Genomic DNA, 24379 nt, shown 5'->3' with positions numbered 1-24379 from the left:
AACACCACTTGTACACACCAGCGCACAGCACGGAGAGAAGCCTTCAGAGCGGAAACCGGCCGGGAGAAGAAAGGATGCCGGTACCTTCTCTTCCGTGGCCTTCCCCCATTTTAGGAAGGAAGGCCGGGGGTGAACCGCAGGAATGTCTCACAGCGCAGCTGCGGTGAGCCCCGGTGTCCGCAGCACCTGCTGGTGGGACGGGTGGACGGGGAGGGTCCTTCGGGGGCCATTCTGAGGGCGCCACGGGGGCACCGTGTCCCGGGGGAGGAGGCAGAAAGGGGGGCCTGAGGACAATTTCTAAGCGGATTTCTAGTGGTGCTGGGGCCAGGACCACCTTCAGTCTTCATCTAAATCTCAGAAAACCATCAACTAAGGGTTGTGTCCCACCTGCCGAGTATAAAATACGGCAGAAATGGAGCCCAGAGACCGCGGCTATGCCACACGTAGTTCTATCCTTTGAACTGGGGACCGCGGAAGAAATCCTAATAACCAGCCCCCCAACAGGGGCCCCTTCCCTCAGGTCAACAACCCAGACGCACAGTCCTGGGGAGGGCGGCCCAGCCGGCCACGTTAACAAACCCCACACACCCGGAGCTCAGCGTGCCCATGACAGGGGCCAGGCCTGTTCCCACAGGGTGGTGGCCAAAGCCATGTGACGTGGTGACAGACCCCATCCACGTTTGACGGGAGCGCCTCGGCAAAACAACACGCACGTGAGCTGTGCCAAGTGCCGGCTCCTTGACCCGGGCCGCGTGGCCGTCCGTAGCAGGACTCCGGAGGACACGAGCTCCCCGGACTGTCTCCCAACAGGCCCGCGCTGAGTCAGCGTGGGGGGCAATAGGACCGTTCGCAGGGCCCGGGGGGTGGCTGTGGCCTGGCTGCGGGACATGGGTGGGGACATGTACATCTGATCTTTCAGGGCCAGGGTCCCCTCTCCTCCCCTCTGCTCCCCCAGGGTGATGCGGACCCCCCCCCAGCCCATATTCCATCAAGACCCTTAAACACAAACCGTATCATTTACATGTCAGCCCCCCCGGACGAGACGCTCCCCCTAAGCCCCCCAAACACTAAGGTTATGGAGTCCGTGACCGCGGGACTAAGGATGCTTCCAGACTCTCCAGAGTCTGGTGGGCTGGGGTCTCCTCGAGAGTCCCATTAGGATTCCCACTCCTTCAAGCCCCACCAGCTACTTTCGGCTTTGTGACGAAGTTTAAGGCGGAACAAAAGTTTTAAAAGATTGGGTTAGAATCAGTCCTGATTCTTTCGTGTGTGGATCACCAAGTTTTTATATTTTACTGAGAAAAACTATAAGAAATTCTCAAGTTTATACTTCAACAGATTAAATATTTAATGCTATGCTGTGCGCACGTCAAGCAAAGTGATTTCCTCCGTGTGTGGCCAGTGCGGGTCTGCTGGCCTTCCTGAGACTGGGAAGCCCCGTGGGGGAAGGGCCCAGGGCCCCAGCCTGTGACCTCCAGGCCCAGCCAACACCTGGCCCCGAGTGGTTCTGAATGTGCGCACGAGCACGGCTGCTGCTGGTGGAGCGAAAGCCGGCCCCGTCTCGTCTCTCACATTCGTGTTTGGTTGTTTGACAGCATTTAGCGGTACTTTTGGTCTGTGACCCCCCCCCCCTTTCTCCAGTATCCCCTATGCTCCTATTGTCTGTGATTTTATTTCTGATAATGCGCCAGCCTGCACCCCCTTCATTCACGGAGCTGCCTTTCCCCCAGAGCCGCTTTCGCTCAGAGCTCTTTCTTTTCCAAAGTCGATGCTAGAAATGACAGAGACAGTGTTGTGATGACAGTCTGTCCAGGAACTCCGGAGCGGAAACATATCAGGGCGCCTGCAACGTGGCCCGGGCGGCGGCAATCCTTGACCAGTCCCCCAGGTGGCCCCTCTGCGTCCGTGTGACCATCTCCCGCGATGGAAGGGCTCCTCGTGCATCAACAATAAAATAAAATATAAAACCAAAACTGTCCCATCTTCCTCCACGTAGCTGGTCTCGCAATTCTTCATTAGGAATATTCCTGGGTGCCTGACTTTCCGCCAGGTAGATTAATTTCACCCTACGCAGCTGTATTTTATGCCGTGGCCACTCTCCCACTTGGAGAGCACCTGTGGGTAACCGAAGACCCCCCTAGGACAGAAGACCCTCCCGGGTCCTGCTCCCCAGACTGGCCAACCTCACATTCCAATTGCATTCTGTTTTTTTTTTTTTTAAGTTTATTTATTTATTTTGAGAGAGACAGGGACGGTGCAGATAGGGGAGGGGCAGAGAGAGAGAATCCCAAGCAGGTTCCACGCTGTCGGCGCAGAGCCTGACCTGGGGCTCGAATCCAGGAAGGAGCCGTGAGATCACGATCTGAACTGGAACCGAGAGTCGGATGCTTAACCAACTGAGCCACCAGGCGCCCCTGCAATCACTCTCTTTAATCCAGGGATGAATCACCCAGTTCAGGGAGGGTGGCCTGTTGTCTGAAACCACTACTGTAAAACTTTTTTGATTAATCTTTCAGGAAACTAAAATTTTACTCCTAACGGTTAAGGTGTTACTGAGGATTTGCAAAATCAGCAAACAAAACCCACAGGCTCCCTCCCGGGGCAGTGCATGTTCTACGAGGACTGTTTCCCTCTCCTGAGCCGAGATCGTCCATGCTGGAGAACCATGTCGGACATGCTCAGGAAGACAGGGACCCAGCCTGGCTCCTCACGAATACAGGTTCCACTCTGGTTCAATTACGGTCACACGAGCTGCTTCTAACGCCAGACAACAGACAGATGCACTTTAACACCATCTCCACGAGGATTAAGACAGACACACTTTATTGTTATGTGACTCTTGTTTAATCAGAATTAAAAACGCCCACAGGCTGAGTCTGATAGATTTGATGGCCTCAGACGCTGTCCGCGACTCACAGCTGACTCTGTCCGTCCTGCTTGACCAGATGACATCTCAGGTTTGCCTTTTGCAGTCTCCCGTTTCCCGCTCTTTCCTGCCTACGATCTCCCCCCCGGTTCTCTCTGGTTCGCACACTCGTCCCCCGGCCCCGGGTGGAGTCAGAGTCTGGCACGGGAAGCCAACGGCACACAGCTCTTGATGAGATGCTGGCTGGAGTGGCTCCCATCTGCTCACAACCGACTTGCCGATAAATACTTGGCCAGCTCACCTCCCCGCCGCCACTTTCATCCGGGCTATCTGTGGGGCTGATTATATTTCTCCAGATGCCCCGTTTCACATTTTCCAGATTGGGTCTCGTTTTGTGATTTGCTGCCATATTTCTTCAAAGCTCAAGAGCCGGCCGCCATATGCCTGCTACACTCATTCTCCGTCAGCCTCAGCGCGCCTTGCAGCGAGGCGAGGGTCACACCGAGAAACAAAACCCAAAGCCTGGGCAGGGAGTCAAGGCCGGCTGCACGTGGCGCCAGCAGAAGCCCGTCCGTGAAGCTCCCTTGGGGGATGTCTGCCGCCCAGACCTCGCTCTGCACCCGCAGCAGATCTGGGGCTGAATGCCTGGCCAGCAAAGCCTGGAGAGAGCGAGAGAACTGGAGGCAGCAGGGACGTGGGGGGCACGTGTGTGACGGGGTGGGGGGGGGGAGGCAGTGACACCAACGCCGAAATAGAGTATCGGCAAGAAGCTACAACTGCCCATGCGTGAAAGATGATACTCAAAGCCAGATCCCTGTGTGCTCTGAAAACATCTCTCCTCTCCCCGGGTTGGGTCACTTGTGTCTCCTGTGTCGACGATGCAGGCAGACCTGATGTTAGGTGCACAGCCGCCCCCCTTTAGGTATGTGAACGGATCTCCTGTCTGCGCGCTGCTGGATGTGACCGCCACCGACTGCCTCTCCGCCCCACGTACAAAGCCAGGGGAGGATGGGAGAGCAAGACAGGTCCCCTTCCGGAGCTGGCCGCCTGTTCGGGCCACAGGAAAGGCTGAGCGGGAACGTGTGGGCGTGAGCACCGGGCACGCACGTCCCGATGCCCGCCCCCCCCCTCAACGGCCTGTCCACCTCTCTGCAGATGGATTCCTCTGTGGGTCTTCCTATCTTCTGGGTTTACGTTCGCCCCCGCACCGCAACCCGGGGTCCCCGTCTGGCATCTGCAGGCCCCACTGCCCATGAGCCCTTTAGGACGTCCCAGGGACCCCTCCTGGATTCCTGTCCCCACAGGGCACACACCCAAGCTGGAAGGAAGACGAAGAATCGTCCTGCCCGTCCGATCTTGTATGTGTCCTGCGACACCGCCCTCTGTGAACACCCCGGTGGGGACCCTGGTCTCCCGGGGCAATGGACCCTTCCGCGTGCACAGCCCCGACCAGGACTGTCTCTCTCTGCACCAGCTGGTCCTCGTGGGTCTCTCTACCTCTGTGACTTCTCTGTTAGCTCTGCTGTTTTCTAGGCCACAGCAGGTCCTCAGAAGGGTGTCCCACATCCTCCAGGGCCCACCAGGATGGACGTGCTGTCAGGAATACACAACACAGTAGGGGACACGGCGGTGGCCGGGCAGCTGTCCTCACACATGGGATCAGCCCAACGAGATTTACCGGAAGGAGGAGGAGGAGGTAAAAGACAGGACTGGGAGGGGGCCGTGGCGTCACTGAGGGGCAGAGAGGAAAGCGGGGCTGGGGAAGTTCGGGAAGGCCGGCACTCTGAAGCGGAAATCACTGCTTTCCCTTGACGTGTGCACCCTTTGAGGACACAAGCATGTGAGACCAGTTTCATCTAGAGAAGCCTCTTAAAAGGCAGTTCAAAGAGTTATTCTTTTAAATGTCATATCAGTGCAAGCTCCAGCAACGGAGAACAAGTTTCGGTATCTGGGCCGAAAAGTGAACGTGACGGCGTTGGGTCTTAAATTGTTATTTTATTCCTAACTGCCGAAAGGACCTTTAGATAGCGGGGTCGGCAGGGAGGTGATGTCACCAGAAATGAAGAGTTGGGGGCCCTGGTGCTGTGGGGACCCCATCCTGGCAGGTGCGACTGTCAGGGGGGCAGAGCAAAGGCGTCCCAGTCACCCTTGGGGTTTCTCGCAGAGAAACATCGAAATCCTTTCTCACATCTTTGGAACCAAGTCAGGCAATGTGTTTAAACATTCTGTATGTTTTTCAGTCATAATTCCGACCTATTTCTGCAACGCTGTCTTTTAAAATAAAGGAAAAGAATAATACATCAAAGGAGTGGATTTACGATACAAAAATTTGAGAGTTTCTCCTGCTTCTCCGTTCATCCCGCACTCTGCGGTGGGGTGAGGTGACATGCTGTGGGCTCATCGCAAGCAAGCCTCTTTCTTCAGTGAGAAGCCCACCCCCGATGGTATATTCCAGAAATGTTGATTTATTGCGGCCACTCTGGTGCATAAGAGTAGTGCACGTATAAATGGCGCTCTGTCGTGGAACTAGAAATGAGCTGGTGTGACTCAGTATGCTCCAGAATTTTCTATCCAGGCACACGGCGTTACTGCTGATTAAACAAGCTCTTTTTGCCACGGACACCTAAACTTTTGCCAGATCCTAAGTGGTTTGGTGGGAAAAAGCAATTCTGAGTACAACGGCAAGAGGGATAGTTGGGTTTGTGATTCTTAAGATTCCTTGCAGCTGAGAACCTGTCGCGAAACATGAGACAGGCTCACGTCTTCCCTGGCGGGAGCTGCCAGTGCATATAAGCAACGGACACGGAGGCTCTGCCGGTAATTCCTAAACTGTTTCAACTCCTCTAAAGGCAAAACTCGGGAAAGCACCAGTAGCCCAGCTCAGATCCCTTGAGGAAAAGAACTCTCGTCCTGCAGTGTCCCTGCTCCGGAAAGTACATGGCAAGGTGGGGAGGGGGTCCCTGCTCTGGACGGTACATGGCGGGGTGGGGGGGGGGGGTCCCTGCTCTGGACAGTACATGGTGGGGTGGGGGGGGTCCCTGCTCTGGACGGTCCACGGTGGGGGGTGGTCCCTGCTCTGGATGGTCCACAGTGGGGGTGGGGGCGGGGGTGTCCCTGCTCCAGACGGGAATGGTGTTGGGATCAAATCCCTTCTTCAGACAACTCCTAATCATTGTTGTGTCAAGCACAGGGCCCAATACAGAAGGGAGGGCGAGGTCAGTGCTGAGCTCTGCTCGCTGGGGGGCTGATGAGGGGGGCTCCGCACAGTTCAGAATCCCAAATAGCACCTCTGAGACGATTTTTCGCAACAAAAAGTGGCCTTGGCACGTTTCTAAGGAGAGTCAGGGGTCAACAGGAACCCAGGAGACCAGAAAGGAAACTGAGTTTTGACAAAAGTGTTCCCTGATCAGCAAGCCAGCTGCCGGGTCACCTTGGCCCGTGCGCGTTGCCTCTAACGCCACCTCGCGTCTCCGGTGTTCGTATGGCGCGATTCTCCCCACGCGCTGACACTCAGCGCACGGCTCTTGGCAGCTATTTTTGTGGGAAACCTGGGGGGACCGCTGGGTGGCAAGCTACGGGCACTCGTCGGGTTCTCCGAGCGCGGGGAGCGGCCCCGTGGAGTCACGGCGGCAGGCGCAGCCCTGTGTTCACGGCCGCGCGCGATCAGCAGGAGCCGGGCGGACGTGGCCGCAGGCGGGGGCCGGACCGGCGCCGGGCACGGCAGCTCCCGTCCTCCCCGGGCTCGTGTGGCGAGTGGGCACCGCGGCCGCGAGAGGATGCTACCGGAAGTGCCGGAGGCAGGGCTGGCGGGCCCGCTCGGGCGGGCAGCGCGTGCTGCAAGGGGCTGGGGCCCTGCCCGAGAAACGGACGCCCACGGGGGCCGGTGCTGGGAGAGGCTGCCGACGGCGGCTCGTCGGAGCCGCCGGTGCCCGTCGGGGCCGGCAGCCCGTGTCCAGCCACGGCCCGGGACGTGCCTGTGATGCACGAAAGCGGTGACGGGGCCCACGGCCCCGGGGGCTGGCGGCGGGATGGCAGGGGAAGGCGGAGCCGGACCGCCCCGCCCCCTGGCGAGGCCGTGCGAATTAAGGGCCGACGGCGGTCGCCAAGGGTCAGGGGTCACTGTTTCAGCGGTTAATCAAAGTCTTACCTTCCCAGAGGACACATTTTTATATATGGCGCCTGATTTATTCTGGCTCCTGGGCCTGCAGGTTGGAACTTGTGTCACGAATGCATGTCAGGAATTCACAAAAAGAACGTTTCGATCGCCACGAACTGAAAGGAGAATTTAAATATGCACCTGGCTGGCACACCTGACTCACCCCGCCATGGAAACCTGCACTTCTCTGTTCTGCTTTTCAATAAGGGTCCCTAGAGAACATGGGATGGGCGATCCCGCCTGACGGAAGGGGGAGGTAAGCAAACAGCCACTCAGAACGCAGTGTCGGGAACTGTCATCTGGGGGGGGGGGGGGGAGGGGCAAGAGGCCAGGGAGTCAGTAAGCAGCTTAGAGGGTGTCGTACCCTTGAGCCCACAGGACACTAGTGCGGGAGACGAGAACCATGCCAGGCATCTTTAGATCTCACGTCATCCGGCGTTCCCACACCAACTCCCGCTCACTTTGCACCGTGCCACAGAGCGTCCAAACCGTTCGCTCGAGAGACGCTTGCATTCGGCACCTGGGACTTGAGTATCAATCCATATGGATGAACCCTGTAACTAAAGACCGTGCAGGGCGTGGACGAGAAAGCCGAAGGGAAGTGTACTTACAGGACGCAAACGGGACCAGATTAGGGTGAAACAGAACAATCTCTAGAGAAAAATATTTATGCTCACAGATGAAAAATTGAAAACAATCAAATGGACTAAGCAATATTTTAAAATAGTAATATTTGATGCCTTTACAGGTATGGTAAGAAATAATAAGTGTCATAAGAGGATACTATGCACAAGTGTATGCCAGCAAATTGGAAAACCTAGACGAAACGCACAAATTCCTAAAAACATACAACCTTCCCAGACTAAATCATGAAGAGACAGAAAGTCTGAACAGACCGACAACTAGCAAGGAGATCGAATCAGGAATCAAAAACCTCTAAACAAACAACAAAATCCCTGAATCAGATGGTTGCATGGGTGAATTACACCATTTAATTTTTTTAAACATTTATTCATTTTTGAGAGACAGAGCAGAAGTGGGGGAGGGGCAGAGAGAGAGAGATAGAGAGAGAGACAGAATCCGAAGCAGGTTCCAGGTTCCAAGCTGTCAGCACAGAGCCCAATATGGGGCTCGAACCCACGAACTGCAGTATCATGACCTGAGCCAAAGTCAGCTTAAGTGACTGAGCCCCCCCGGGAGCCCTTACCAAACATTTAAAGCAGAAGTAACCTCAATCCTTCCCAAACTCTTCCAAAAACTGAGAAGGGGACACTTTCTAACTCATTCTATGAGGCCGACATTATCTTGATACCAAAGCCAGATAAAGACACTACAAAAAAAGAAAGTGTATGTCAGTATCCTTTATGAATACTCATGTGAAATTCCTCAACAAAATACCAGCAGACAGAATTCAGCAGTTTATTAAAAGAACTATGCATTATGACCAAGTGTGATTTATTCTCGGCAGGCCAACATGTGAAAGTTGATCAATGTGACAAAATGAAGAGGGGTAAGAAAAACTCGACATATCATTTCAATTAATGCAGAAAAAGTATTCAACAAATTCAACACCTTTTTCATGATTAAAAAAACTCAACAAACTAGGAAGAGAAGGATACTGCCACATACTAAAGGCCACATATAATAAAGGTCACATAGAAAAACCCACAGCAGACATCATACTCATTGGGGAAAGACTGAGAGCTTTTCCTGCAAGGCAGGAAAAAGACAAGAATGCCTGTGTTTGCCACTTCTATTCAACACAATATTGCAAGTATTAACCAGAGCAATTAAGCAAAAAAAAAAAAAAAAAAAAAAAAAAAAAGAGAGAAAAGAAAAAAAGGAAAAAGAAAAAGAAAAGAAAAAAGTCATCTAAATTGGAAAGCAAGAAGTAAAATTATTTGTTTGCAGATGACATGATCCTATATGTAGAAAACCCTAAAAATTCCACAAAAAAACCTGTTAAAACCAGTGAATGGATTCAGCAAAATTGCAGGACACAAAATATATCCTGCACAATGAGTTGTTTTTATATACTAACAATGAGCAATCTGAAAAGGAAATTAAGAAAATTCCATTTACAATAGCATCAAAAAGAATAAAATATTTAACAATAAACTTAGCCAAAGAAGTGAAATACTTGTACATGGAAAACTACAAAACATTGTTGAAAGAATAAAAGAAGACCCAAATAAATGGAAAGACGTCCCATGTTTATGGATAGTAACAGTCAATAGTATTAAGATGTCAATCCCACCCAAAGCAGTCTACAGATTCAATGCAATCAATCCCTGTCAAATCCCCAATGATGTTTTTGCAGTTCCTTCACTTTTTGCAGTGCTGCCATTTAGGAAAAAAATCCATCCTAAAATTCATATAAGATCTCAAAGAATCCTGAACGGTCCAAACAATCTTGGAAAAGAAGAACAAAGTTGAAATCACCAAAACCTACTAAAAAGTAACATTAATCAAAGCAGGCAGGTATTGATTGGCATAAAGACAGACATACAGTACAATGGAATATAATATAGTTCAGAAACAAATTCTCATATACATGTCAAATGATTTTGACAAGGTTGCCAAGATCACTCAATGAGGAAAGGGCAACCTTTTCAATAAATGGTGCAGGAATAACTGTGTATCCACATATAAAAGAATAAAGCTGGACCTATACCTTACACTATATTAAAAAACGAACCCCAAACGGATCAAAGACCCAAATGTAAGAGGCAAAACTATAACTCTGAAAAGAAAACATAGGAGGAAGCCTTCACAACACTGGATTTAGCAAGGATTCCTTGCATAGGACACCAAAAGCACAGGTAACAAAAGAATAAATAAGTAAATTGGGCTTCATCAAATTTAAGATCTTCTGTGCATCAAAGAACATTATCAAGAACGTGAAAAGGCAGCACTCAGAATGGGAGAAAATATTTTCAAGTCATGTGTCTTATTAAGGATTAATATACAGAATATATAAAGACTCACAGACTCAACAACCAAAAAGACCAAACGATTCAATTTAAAAAATGGGCAAAGGATTTGAGTAGACATTTCTCCAAAGACATACAAATGTCGAAAAACACATGAGAAGATGCTCAACGTCAACAATCATCGGGGAAATGCAAATCATAAGCACGATGAGATACCCCTGAGGACACATATTATTTTAAAAACCCCACAAAACCCAGAACAAAGAGAGTGTTGGCAAAGATGTGGAGAGACCGGACCCCCGGCGCACTGCTGGTGAGAGTGCAAAATGGTACAGCTGCTGTGGGAACACGGTGGCAGCCCCCCACCCTCGCCAGATTAAACTCACTGCCATATGATCCAGCAACGATACTTCCGAGTATATACTCGAAAGAATCGAAAGCACGGACTCAAAAAGATATCTGTACACACGTGTTCATAGCAGCACCGTTCACGACAGCCAAGCGGTGGAAGGAACCCAAGTGTTCATGAAAGACGAACGGATAAACTACCTGTGGTTGCTCCACACGTGCAGTGAAATACCTTGAGGACGACGTGCTGAGGGAACTAGACCAGATGCCAAAGGGCAACCACTGTATAATCCCACCGATACGAGGGACTGAGAGTCGTCCAATCCACAGGGAGAGATGGTGGAACCGTGCAGCCAGGGGCTGCGAGGGAGGGGAATGCGGAGCTAGTGTTGAATGGGGACAGGCTTTCAGTGTTCAAGATGACAAAGTCCTAGAGACGATATTGAGGATTGCTGCGAAAGAAAAATTTTACCGTGACATTTGTCGAAACGGTAAGGAAGATCTTGTCTGGGACTACTGCGATAGACGCCAAGGCCGCCGCATTAGGGGAGAAAGGCCAGGGTGAACTCTGAAGGTGGCGAAGACATCTGGGGACTTACAGCCGAGGGCAGAGACAGGGGGTAAATGGGTAGAAAATTACTAAGGGGAGACACGAAGGGTAGGTTACGCCATTCTGGTCACGCCACCTTAACAGGCTTCTTGCTGAGGAACGGCCAGGGGGGCCAGACCTCACGGGGAGGCTTCCACTCACAGGGGCCGCTAGGCTGCGCCCTGCCCGCCCCCTCCCTTGCCAGGTTCACCGATTAAACCTGTGTCAGCATGGACACCCCGAGTACCGCCAAATCTGGGGCATCCCAGGTCCTGTGGAACGACGAATCCACAGGCGCCCCTTGTAATTGTACCTTCTTATTCCTGACAAAGAGGCCCTGGTGCCCTGTGGTGCACACACGTTGGGGCAGACACTGAGTGCTGGGATTCCAGAGCCTTCCGCCTGCCCCCGTAGGCACCCGACACACGGGAGGATTTTGTGAAACAGTTTAAATAAATTAAGGAGGAAAAAAAAGTGGATCATTTACTTTAAAAAAAAATCACAAGGTCTTCTATTTTTCTTGGTACTTGAGAGGGAAACAACATGCTTGAAAATTTGTTTGTGGATCAGCATAAACAACCAAAAATATTTCTGTTTTCTGGTTGTGATGGGAAATCATGGTGTTAGTAGGATGAGATCTGAATTGAAATTTACACATTTAGTAAGTTAGAGAAATACAAATACCCTATGATTTCACTCACATGTGGAATTTAAGAAAAAAAACCAATGAGGAAAAGGAAAAAAAAAAGAGAGAGACAAACCAAGAAATAGACTCTTCACTACAGAGAACACACTGAGGGCCACCAGAGGGAGGTGGGTAGGGGGTGGGGAAGCAGGTGATGGGGACTAACGATGCACTTGTGATGAGACCGCGTGTCGTATGAAGTGTTGAGTCACTACGTTGCACACCTAAAACCAACATTGGGCTGTATGGAAACTATACCGCAGTTACATTTTTTTAAAGTACACATTTAAGAGTAGGAAGACCATTCCCTTCCAATTTCCAGTTTTTTGGTGTTGATTTTAATGCAGTAATGCTCAGGTGCACAGAGTAATGGTAGAATTTTTCAGCTCCGTCACCAGCAGGTTTATTTTCAATAATAAGTTTTGACATTTGAAATCAGAGGGCATGCTGATGAAATGTTGAAGCTCGGGGGTGTTTAAGTTTCGGGAAATATTTGATATGTGGATCATTTTATTTTTTTAAATTTTTTAAATGTGTATTCATTTTTGAGAGAAAGGGAGACAGAGCACGAGCAGGGGAGGAGCAGAGACAGAGGGAGACACAGAATCAGAAGCAGGCTCCAGGCTCCGAGCTGTCCGCACAGAGCCCGACGCGGGGCTCGAACCCACAAACCATGAGATCATGACCCGAGCCGAAGTCGGACGCTTAACCGACCGAGCCACCCAGGCGCCCCTGATGTGTGGATTATTTTATGTATCTCAAGAGTAACAGCCCTGAACTCAGAGCCTTGCCTTTTAATTGATCTCTGTGTGTCGGAGCCCAGTGCTGCCTGCACATAGTAGGAAGTCAATAGATATATGCTGGCAGAGTGAAGAAAGGACCCTCTGGAAGGGTTTCGGAGGGCAATGGCTGCAGCGTTGACAGCTCCTGATACCTGTCCCCGCTTACAGATGTCATGGGACAAGTTCGAGAGGAAGCAACAGGACTCATCCCAACCACAGCCCAAAAGGGTTTACAAGGGCCAAGCTCGTAGACCCTGTTTCTGGAGAATTTACTATTATCCAGTGTGGGGACGTACTGCATGGACTATGGAGTCACACAGACCTTCTGCCGTCCTCGGCCCCATGTCCCACCGTTTGAAGGACTTTGGGCATTAGTGTGTGGCCCCTGAAATGGTGACAAGCAACCCTATTGGCCACGTGATGCTGATATATTATTAAACTGTTCCTTCCACAGTTTTCCTGTCTCAAAGCTGGGGATGGCCTTCCCATGTCATAAGAAGGCATGGGGATAAATGAATTAAATAGCAAACACTTGGTGCAGTGCTGGGCACACAGCGCTCAGTAAATACTCACCCTCACCTCCTACAGTCTCGGGAACGTGTCGTGTGACCACGTGGGCAGCGTGACCACTGACGGCATGCTGTTCCCGCTGTGCGGTCCAGTGGGGGAATCAGACGATTCCGTCATGTGGGAAGAGTTAATTCGGGGAGTATTGTCACTAGGGACAGAAGGTGTTTTAGTGAGCGCATCCCTGTGATCTAGGACTGAAATAATTAAGAACTGATTCAGTTTTATGATTTCTCTTTAAGCAGAAAATATGCCGTGGTTAAGACTCCGCTCTTAAACAGAGTTATAGCGGATATGTGTTATAGACATCAGTTCAGTCGCGAAATAGTCCATTAGCTTGGGTTTAATTACTTAACATTTTCTCTAGAACGTGTTCCGCAGACATAAAGGATCCCTGCGACACCGACGTGGCCCCGGCAGAAACCGTCCACACTTGGAACATGAGTCCCGATAACGGAGACCTGGGTCAGGCCCACACTCGTCCCCAAAGCACAGCGACACCTCTCCGCAGCTAGCCTACCTCACTTAGTTAGCACCATGGCACTTCTGTGCCAGCAGAGAAAGTCCGGACCGGAGACGCCAAGCCAGTGCTGACACTAGTCACTAAGAGCATTTACCTTTCAAGTTTAAGAACGGCGACCATTACACGGATGAAACGTAATTTCTACCATCAAATCCCATCTTTATGTCACGCGCCCTGGTTAAGTTCAGACAATATATATTTTTTAGATGAAAACTATTCCCAACACATGTTACTTCTTACCTGTAAGAGGCTGTTGAGGGTCGACCTGTGGTCTTCTCTCCCCTGTGGGACTCAGCCGTGTGTGCCCCGCATACCGTGGGGGGCACGGGGAACAGCGCTGGGAGCTCAGTCTGGCTCCCCAGCCCCTGCGTCCAAGCTCGCGGGCCCTCGACATAACTCCTTTCTGTAAGGACACCAGACCAGACAGGGGCTCTTGTCCTGGGGCGCGTGGTTTCGGGGCACAGAGCTGGACCCTCCCGCCGGAAGTCTGGTTTATTAGTCAGGGGCTGGGCCCTGGGTTCCAGTATTTTAAAAGTCCTCCCATGGGGCGCCTGGGTGGCGCAGTCGGTTAAGCGTCCGACTTCAGCCAGGTCACGATCTCGCGGTCCGTGAGTTCGAGCCCCGCGTCGGGCTCTGGGCTGATGGCTCAGAGCCTGGAGCCTGTTTCCGATTCTGTGTCTCCCTCTCTCTCTGCCCCTCCCCCGTTCATGCTCTGTCTCTCTCTGTCCCAAAAATAAATAAATGTTTAAAAAAAAAAAAAATAAATAAAAGTCCTCCCAGGTAATTCCTAAGCGCAGCAAGAGGTGGAACTGCTGGGTTGGGTGGCTACTAAGATATGAAGATGCTTTGGGGTCTAACATTTTGCTTCTCGGCCACTAGAAAAAGCAACAGGATCCCTTGAGTTGGTCAAGACAGGAAAACTGGAGGACACTTTGAGCTTGAGGGGAACTCATCCATTTGCATTTAAAGTGATTAAATCTGAAGCTTTCCACCGTAACGATCAGTTAATGTGGTCAAACGGTCCATCCGGTAACCCTGTGCAGGCCACGGTGCAGGGTGCAGGCACAGAAAGGCCGTGGGCGTCCCGTCTCCAACACTGTCGCTGCCATTAACAACAGCCCGAGGCAGAGCTGGCGAGCTGACTGGGGCTCCTGCAGGCACACAGTCCCCCGTCCCGTTCTTGCCCTCGAGGGGCTCCAGGGGCAACCACGATCTGTATACATACCCATCCTCCTCTCGCCCATTTCTCAGCCACATGGTGGGCGTGGGATTCGGTTTCCTGGCATCTGTTCGCCGCAGATAGGGCCACGATATCACGCACCTTCCAGAGACGGAAGCTTTGAGAGTGGACGCCAGAATAAGCCAGTGCTGCCTCAACCAGACTGGAGCATACAGTGACCCCGTCTGCAGGTGACATTCCAGAACGTGACGGGCAGAGGGGGCGTGAGAACGGGTGAAGAGGAAGGTCTGTGTAAGAGAGACTGGAAAGAGCCGGCATTCTGTGAGCCAACACTCGTTTAGCCTTCCGTGTGAGGCGGGCATTGCTATAGTCCACTGATCCCAAGACACACGGCTCTCCACATTTCAGCATCTCTGGAGTGAATGTGCATCACACTGCCAATGGCGAGACAGGATATGGCCATTGGAGCAATTTCTTTCTTGATGATAAATAAAGTAACGATCATCTCGCAATCGACCGTGGCCGGGACTGGGTGGACTACAACGTGTACAGACACTTCACCGTGAAGAACCTGAAGAAAGTACCAGAAAGTACTTGGCTTCCCCAAGTTCACACGCTCGGAGTGCCAAAGCCGGCGTTCAGACCAAAGTCAGCCCTGATGGAAAGTTCTGGGTACTTCTCTACATACCCAACACCTACCCACCCTCAACTACCCTGTGGGCCAGGCACAGTCAGAGCCTGACAAGGGTCCTGGTCCCAGACAAGCATGGCTCCTCCATCTCCCTCTTTCCCAAATTACTGCCACTCTCTGCTTACACCCAACGCAGCATCCCGATGCCCAAATAACATAAGACTTTCCAAAGACCCCCTTGCTTTACAAACAGCCCCCGCCGTTACCGAACAGTTACAGTGTGTTTCCCAGAATGTGTCTAAAGGAAGATCACGGACCGTCCATTAACCCCCAGGCCCCCCAGAACCTCCCCTTCCTCCCGTGTGCCCTAGGAGCCAGCCCTCACTGACGCATGCGTGGGGACACTGGCCCCGTGGTCTCACCCACGTGGGCACCCAGTCGGGGGCTCGGGTCACACCCAGTCACAGGAGGACCACAGTTTACCCCACAGGGTCTGACTCCCGCCCTGGGGCTCTCCCGGCTAACCTGCCCATCAGGAAGCGAGGTTTATGGTCTAGAAGACCTCCAGAAGGGACTCTGAACACAGGCTCTCTCCCAGCAGACCACTGTCCCTGGCTTACATGCCTTACGGAAGAAAAAGGTCCTGCTTTGGTCCCTTTTCTCCTCCTTTTCCTCTTTCTGCTCCCCACCACCATCATCATCGTTGATCATAGTTTTAAAAGAACTGAATTCTAAAAAGGCCTGGGTTTGGATGGGTCTTGTCCTTCTGTGACTGAGGCAACAAATCCCCACCAACTTGGTCTGCAGGTGTTGGTGGGGCTGGCTCCCCTCTGGAGGCTCCAGGGAGAACCTTTCCCTCTTCCAGACCCTTCCTGCACCACTCGGGTGTGGCCCTTCCTCCAGCTTCAAAGCCAGCAAAGCCGCATCGCCCTGTGCCTCCCTCCCGGTCCCGTCTCCCACGGACTGCACCCTCTCTCCACCTGACGGGCCTCTGTGAACCCTGGGTCTGTGCGGACAATCTCCCCTCTCAAGGCCCTTAACAATCTCATCCGCGAAGTCCCGTTTGCCACGTAAGGTCACACGCTCACAGATTCTGGCGGTTAGGAGAGGACGTGCGGTTACGCTGGTGGGTAAGAGCAGACAAGGCGCTGAGCTCGCTCTACCAGGGCTGTTCCTCGTCACTGAGCGTCGGGTCTCCGGCCGTGCCAGCAAGGACAAGGGCCACAGCACAGCGTCCCCCATTCATCCCACGGCTGTGGAGGGCTCGGGTTCAGCTGAGTATCCTGGTCCACACAACATCACCCAGAGGGCAGGCGCTTGGTCAGTCGTAACTGCCGAGTGGCTGTGCCCTCTGCCAGCTTCCCGTGATTCCCCGGAAGTTGCTTGGGCCTCCGAGGCCGCGGGGCTTGGCCCCTGAACGCAGACGATGCCTCTGCCTCGTTCGTGTAGTCGGGATTCGTAAGTAACATTGGCCGCTCCTGTGCTTAGACCTTGGCAAGCTGTAATTGGAGGCTCCGGCCGGGGAGCTGCGGGCACCCTCCCTCAAGGGCCAAACACACCTCAGGTGGAGAAGGGCGCTTACTGGCTCCCAGAGTGACCATTAACTACATGCTGTTCACGGGACACTCAATAAAGCTGCCAGAGAGAGAGAGCGAGCGGGAGAATAAACGAGTAGGAGAGCGGAAACTCAAAACAGTGTCCGGCTGGTCTTCTGTAACGGAAGACGACTGACCCGGGGACGAATCATCAGGGGAAGTAAAGGTAAAGAGGAGTGAAGATAAACACATAGTCATAAAGGGCCCTCACAGCTCCCTCGGCCAAAGCCCCAAAGCCCAGCCGGCCCTCTGTGTTTTGAGGTCTGGCGGCCAGCAGCACCCGGGGCTGGTGGGACGCGAAGCCACCTGGAGGAGACGTGATCGGGCGGAGCGCAGGGCCGGGCTGCGGGTGTGGTCCCCGGGGCGGCGCCTCACCCCACTTGTTCCTCCCTGCACGGGGAGCAGTTAGCGCACGGTCTTGGGGCAACGCCGCTCGGAGCACGTGCTTTGAACGCCTCTCACACGCGGTGAGTCCCGCGTTCCCCACAGGCGTGACCACTCCCGGGGCCGCCCGGCTGCTTTCGCCGTGGGCAAGGGTGTGGGGCCCACCGCCAGGCCCGCCTGTGGGTTGTGAGGGTCCCACCCCCGAGCCAGTAGTAAAGACAGGTGCGTGGCATTTCAGGCTTTCCAAAGTGCCTCTGCCTCCCTTACACCACTTAATTTAATGGTGAGAAGAGGCAGCCTGGCCCAGCCCTCAAGCAGAACCCTCCACAGCCAACTCTGGGAGTCGAGAACTTCCCTGCACGGTCCACATTCCACTCACTGCCCAGCGCACCCGGTGGGCGTTTCGGCCACGCTCCAGAATGCCGACCGCTAATCCTCCCACAGGGGGATAAGCAAAGCGTGACTGATCGATGGGGAGCACGTGGCCACCACATCAGCCCAGTGGGGGGGGGGGTGTTGCCGCCCAGAGTTTCCACAGGCTTCCGGGGGTTCAGCGCTGCTCGTGAGGATGGGGACCGGTACGTTCTGCTTTTCAGATGTTCTGCTTTCCCAGATGCCTGGGATCTCAGGGGTGGAGACGGGCAGAGCCCAGCAAGGGTTCCAACTCTGGGGAAGGGCATCTTCTTTCGCATCTTTGGTCTTCCATTTTCCTGGCACGCGGAGGCCGGGGAACCCCAGCTCTGCTGCTCTGCACCCCCGGGGGCACCAGCGCAGGGAAGGAGCCACCTGTGCGTCTAGAGCCCCGTGGTGCACACTACACATAGTTTTGTCGTTTTGTGACCGTATCTCCATGCACACAGCGGAGAAGGTAAGGGAGGCAAAACCCAAGTGGATACTTGTCATCTGGACGTGTGGGAGCTCATCTCATGTCCCGGGGAGCTCCGACGAGCAGGGACAGTCTCCCACATACCTCTGTGGGGTGGTCCAGTGGAGATGGGCTCTCTCCTCAGCCCAGTGGAAGCTTCCAGAGAAGAAAGAAGACGCCTGCCTGTCCCCAAGGTCACAGAAGATTTCCTTTTCAAGCTGTGCTTGTGGAAGCTTCTGATCCAGGCCAAGTTACGAGTCTGCGCTGCCCCCAGAGAAGCTGTGTGAGGAAGCGGAAGGCCTTCTCTCGGCCACCGTGTCTGAGTGCCCACTCTCCCTTCTGGGTTTGTCCACGGATTCTCCCTGCCTCCCAACTCCCGAGATGAAATCACAGCCCAGAAAGGTCTGGATGGGCAGGCTGGCGTGGGCCGTCTGCATATCACCAGGCTACGCGAGGAGGCCTCCAGGGACCAGGCGGTAACCATGGCAACGAGGAGGCATGCCTACCTCACAGAGAGGCCGAGCCTGTGGTCTGAATTGTGGGTGCAGAGGGGAGGGAGGGTTGACCTGGGGCTCTGGTCACCGATGGAAATGGGCACCTGGGGAGCAGGCATGTTGCTGAGTCTGGCTGCAAGGAAGCTGGGCTGTATTTGGCAGGGAGGTGTCCAAATAGAAACATTCGTGCAGCATCTGGAGCTTGTGGGCACGCGGAGGCCTGAAGGGGCAGACACGGAGAGTCATCACAGCGGCCAGGAGAGCCCGAGCTCCAAAGGGAGAGAGGAGGCTTTGGGGGGGGTGCCCCCGGGAGTGGGGGGGCGCTGTAGCCACAGGCAGGGCAGGAGCGGCGCTGTCACCAGGCCCGTGGGGCCCCCAGGAGGTGCAGGCGCTAAGAGGTGAACTGTAGGGGGGGCTGGGGGGGGCGACCCAGGAAAACACCAAACGACAGGAATTAATGTTCCCTGTGGCAAAGGCTGCCCAGCTCACCTCTGTAGAGAACACGAGGGCCAGGCTGTGGGAAATCACAGTTTAAGGGTGGTTTCAGGGGCACCGGGGGACTCAGTCGGTTGAGCATCAGATTTCGGCTCAGGTCACCATCCCAAGGTCATGGGATTGAGCCCTGCATCGGGCTTTGTGCTGACGGTGTGGAGCCTGCTAGGGATTCTGTCTCCCTCTCTCTTTCTCCCCCTCTGCCTCTCTCCCCTGCTAGCATGCATTCTCTCTCTCTCTCTCTCAAAAGAAATAAAAATTTTTTAAAAAGGGTACTCCAATGCTCCACGACAGCTCCCAGACCAAGTGCACGCTTGGGAAAGAGCTGGGCTGTGGCGACAGCCTGCTGACGTGCACTTGAGCCCTCTCCTCAGGTGGAGCCACACTGCCCTCGGCCCTCTGCCCAGAAGGACTAGGAAGCCACGATGTCCCAGACGGGAGGGACATGGGGGCAGGAAAAGTGATGGTCTCGACTCCCACCCAAGATCTCAATGTTACGAGAAGGAGCAGAGCGCCAGGAACGTCTGGGCGGCACCTGAGTCAGGAAAACAAGCAGGCTGTCTCCACCGGCACCAGCCTCGTGTTCACAGACGCTCTCAATAGGCCTAAAGGGCCCCAAACCATCAAAACCAACTCTGCAGGGCCATCACGCTAACAGTGCGTTTCTTTTCCCATTTCAGCCAGCTGGCTTCCAGGGTGCAGTTCAGGACGCTGCTGGCGGTCCTCAGGCCGTCACCAGGGCGGCAGCTCGGCAGTCCCGGCAAGCTCAGGTCCACAGAGTCCACCCCCACGCGGCCGCGACACCCGGGCCCTGCCGGGCTGGCCGTGAAGCGGGCGGGTGCGTAGACGGCGTGCGGGGTCCCCCGTGCACAGCCTGGCTGGAGCCTCCTCCGTGGGTGAAGGGCAGGAGCGGCTCATGCCTTCCCCGTGGCCTTGCTGCCTCCGGCCAGGGGCTCTGCTCCCCGTCACACGTGTTTGTGCACACACCCTGTGCTCCAGACACACTCAAGGTCATCCTGTCCCTGACACATTCAACTCCGCACCTCCTCTGTTCTCTTCTATCTGACAAACTCCTCATTTCTGGAAGCAGCTGAAATTTCGTGGCTCCCATGAAGCCCTCTCAGACGGTCCAACGCCAGCTCCCCGGCCTGTTCACGCCTCTGGGCGTCTCCAGGACAGCTTCGATAACACCTGATCATAACTGAGCTTTTATACGGGTGCTTCCTTCCCTGGTTCTTCAAGGAGTGGGGCCATGCTACGTTTATCTTTGGTCTTACCCCCGATCACATAACTCGAGGCCTTGTGCAGAATACGTATTTGTATTTGTACTTAGCATTCTTGGGAATGAATAAATGAAGTTTAGAAGCATTAACCTCTCAAAAAAAAAGAAAAAAAGTGAAAAAAATTTTAACCCGTCATGAACCCAAATTTGAAAAGCTCCGGAAGAAGAACGAACTGAAAAGCGAACATCACTTGGCGAGTGTAGGGACCCGCCGTTCAAGTCCGACACATCCAACCTGTACATCAGAACACAGAAACCAACGGTGGTGGGTTTTCTTAAAGCTCTTGAAATGAGTAAAGATCTCTCAGTCTTCAGTGCCACTTGGAAGTAATGGCCTAATCATTATTAATTCCTTTGGTATTTCCTATGATAACATTAATCACAGCAAACTCATTTGATGTAAATGGAAAATCACGAGTTTTTCTGCAACATTCCGCAGCAATTCCGCATTAATTAACTGGAGCACCACGTAAAAGTGTCACCGTGTCTGACGATTAAGCACATTTCTTGCACACTTTGATTAAGACACAAATCCCAAGCCAATAGAGAGAAAAGGTGGGAAAAGAAAAAACCACACTTTATTGGAATGCAGTAATGAAGGCCTCGGGAAGTGGCTGGCCCTTGCCGCCGGCTGGGTGGCCGCCCCTTGAACTGGAGACAGAAGGAGCCCCCGGGGAAGGGGTGAACTGGAAACACCTCTCTCTGTACTTTAACTTATTAACCGCATGTGTACAAAAGCAATTTTAAAACGTGTTTTAACGCTCTCGTGATATAAAAGGGTGACTCGCAAAGGTACACATTCAGTGTCCGTGAATTAGAAATACGGAGGCAGAGATTTATATGCAAACTTATCTCAAGGTATAGAAAACACCTTCTTTACCACTTACGGTAAATGTTCAATTTCTAGAGGGTAAATTGCACACTACCTCATTCAGTAGCATAATTTTCTTCCCGGTGATTGGCATTTGGATATCAAGGTGGGAGGAAAGGGACGGATGGCAAGACTGCACAGCTCGCCAGTGTAAAAGGCATTCATTAGAACAGGTTCTCCAGCAAATGGCATGCCTGCGTCTTGACAAAAATCATGTCAAAAGTCACGTCAATCATGCTATTTTTTTCCCTGCGGGTTCAAATGCGCATCTTCCCAGGGATGACAGACACTCACAGAGGCACCTGCAATGCACCAAATAATGCCTCAGATCTTAAAGGACGAAGCCGGAGCGCACGGGCCATGCATTAAATTGCTGACTGACAAATACCCAGGACAAGAGAACACTGACATCGTCCAAACAACAGAGGTTGTGTGGTCCCTCTGGGGAAAACCCGCTGGAATTGCACAGCCACAACAGGGGCCATACAGAACCGTGCTCTGGGCTGGAGCCAGGATGCCCGCCCATGTGCAGCAGAGGTGGGGGCGGGGGAGGTGCATCCCGGCCCCCACGCCCCAAGGTGGCTGAGGTGGGGGTGAGCGCCCAGGCCCACAGCCGCCGTAGGGTTGCACACGTGGGGCAGGTTCACAGAAGAGAGTCCTGTCTTGCCTCTGTTGGCTGGTGGGTCGACAGGACAGATGGATGGGTTTTAAAGGGTGAATATTTTAGAAAACTTACACGAGGGAGATAACCAACAGCATTTGGTGAGAGGAGGGGGAGTGGAAAGAGGAGAAAAATCACGAGCACTCTTTTACCGTGAAAATCTGACGTGTCTCCAGACTTACGTCATTTTCCTAATTAGACGGAAGTCAGTTTTCAATATGTATGCACATAAGCACTTAGGGTAATTTTACAAGATAATCAGAGGATTTACAGAGCAGACTTGCATAGAGCCACACGAGCCGGTCCACGTACGAGACCTAATAACTGTTAGCACGATGTGTCCTGTGACGAATGGCCATGCACAGCAGCAAATGGGGGAGGCAGTGCCCAGTGTCTCTTACTTGAGGCACCGGGTTTGCCTTTAACACCAAGTGCCCGGTCCTCAGGCAACGGGCAAGATGCGAATTTGTACGATGACGTAAAGCATTGTTGTGAGGTTGTAAAAATCTATATTTAATTTTTTTTCGTGGCAATGTAAAATAACAAAGAATAAAAACAAAGACAAAATATTTTGGGAAGACGACGAAGAATGAAAACCGACCTTTCGATGTTGTGATCTTGCTGGAAATCCATTTCAGAGGGTTCACCTACGAGCTGCACTGAGAGCCTTTGCGACCTTTTCTGTAGAATGAATACTGGACGACACCTTGCAGGTAGCCCTCTCTGACAGTGCCCTTCACCCTGGAGGCCGGCACGGAGGCCTGGCGTGGAGCCCGTGCCGTGCCAGGGTTCGATCAGGAAGGGGTTCCCGAGGGGCCTTCTCCTCAACTCCCAAAGAAAAGTCCCACATTTCAAACAGCAGCTCCCTGCTTTGCTCATCTTTCCCTAGGAAAGCCAGTCTTCTGTGGGCATGGAGGGGTCTGTTTTGAGAAGACAAAGACAGTGAAGTGTGAGGACGAAACCCGTAACAGCAGAGAGAGCTACGGGGTCCGCCAGCAGAACTCCACACGATGTTGACACTGCAGCGCTAGAGGGGTGCCCCTCCAGCCTCAGTGTGGACATCTCTGGATTTAGCCATCAGAGAGGGCTTATGTGAGTAAGACCTCAGACCTCGGTGGGTCACGGGACCGGGTTGCTGTGTGTGTGGGGTAAGATCTGGCCTGAGCTGGGGTGGGGGGGGGCAGGAGGGGATGGAGGGAAGTCTGGAAAGAGCAGCTCTGGCAGGTAGGATAACTGATCCCCAGGCAGACAGGGCCTCGGGCAAGTGGAGAACAGGTGAGCACCTGACTGGGGTAGAGAAGAGGCTTGGGGTGTCCGGGAGGCCAAGGAGCTGGCCGCAGACTGGCCTCCCGGCAGTGTGGGACCCCCATCCGTTCCTGTGCGTTTCCTACACGCTCTCCCTGCTCCTGCTTGCAGACTGATGGACTCTGGGGGAGGAAAGAGGCAGGGCACACAGTTCCATGGGGAAAATCCAGGGTGTGCAAAACTGCGGTCCGAAAGGCTTCCTGGAGCAGGCACCCTCCCAACAGGGCTGGTGATGAGCCAAGGCCAGGGCCGGCTGAGGACCGGCACGTAAAGGCATGGCCCCGCCTTGACATTCTCCCAGCCCTTGACCTGCCGGTGCCCTTCGGTCCTGGAGCAACTCACATTCTGAGCTTCCCCTGCCCTGGGCCCCTGACCTCAGCATCCGTCCCCGAGGTCTGTCCACTGCTTCTCCTTCTGCCTTTGCTGCTGCTGTCCACACCCCATTTCCAAGCATCTGCACCCTTACTTACTTTGTAGCCCCAAATTCCCTGCCAAGTTTCAGACGAGGCACATCTGGCCTGACGACTCGGGAGACAGAAGAAAACACCGGCCGAGGGGCCCAGAAGCCAGGGCTCGGGGCGCACCCCAGATCGTCGCTGCCCCGGGCACAGGGGTCCTCGCTGATCTAAGGCTCATCACCTACATCCGCATTGCTGTAAGGCTGGCGAGGAAGCACGGTCACAGCACAGATGCACTGCCCGACGTGCGGTCAGACCAACCCTCAGTCAGGGACCAGCTCAGCTCAGTTTCTGCCACGTCCACGTCCACGTCGTGAGTGCACAGGCCTCCCCGGGGCAGAGCTCCGACCCCAACGCTTTTCTGACCAAGAGTGCTCCGTGGCTGCCCGCTAACTGCTGCTTATGCACGAGCTGTGTGGCCTGCCTGCCACGTTCCCACGGGGCAGGCCTCTCCCGTGCACCCTGCGTCCCCTGAAACAGGCCTTTTCTTGTCCCCAAACAGGCCATGCTGCTCTCTGGGCCTCTGCCTTTTCACCCCTCCTGTCCAGAGCGTCTGTCCTCAGCTCCACCGGTCAGACTCCAGCCACGTGGCCTCCCCGGTGGCCGCGTTATCCTTCAGGCCCCCCCCCCCCCCCCCCCCCCCCCCGCTCCAACAGCGTCAGCCAGGAAGTCTAGGTCTGCTCCCAGCACTTGGCAGGTCTCACGTGGAGAT

General features: G+C 53.5%; 1 protein-coding gene and 1 long non-coding RNA gene across 2 annotated transcripts in view; one reads left to right on the top strand and one right to left on the bottom strand.

The window, feature by feature from the left end:
* The window catches only part of PTPRN2 (protein tyrosine phosphatase receptor type N2), an 806499-nt gene that overhangs the window by 317606 nt on the left and 464514 nt on the right, over positions 1-24379 (bottom strand). The gene's annotated exons all lie outside the window — the stretch shown is intronic.
* Positions 6720-24315, top strand: LOC147582905 (uncharacterized). The gene is made up of 3 exons (XR_015243518.1): positions 6720-7278; positions 22794-22996; positions 23687-24315. It is a non-coding gene; the product is annotated as an uncharacterized LOC147582905 (long non-coding RNA).

The sequence above is a fragment of the Puma concolor genome, chromosome A2 (assembly GCF_028749965.1).
Source record: "Puma concolor isolate L17-30 chromosome A2, mPumCon1.1.hap2, whole genome shotgun sequence".
Classification (NCBI taxonomy): domain Eukaryota; kingdom Metazoa; phylum Chordata; class Mammalia; order Carnivora; family Felidae; genus Puma; species Puma concolor.
Note: the sequence above shows the minus strand (reverse complement) of the source record. Positions and strands in the feature narration are given on the sequence as shown.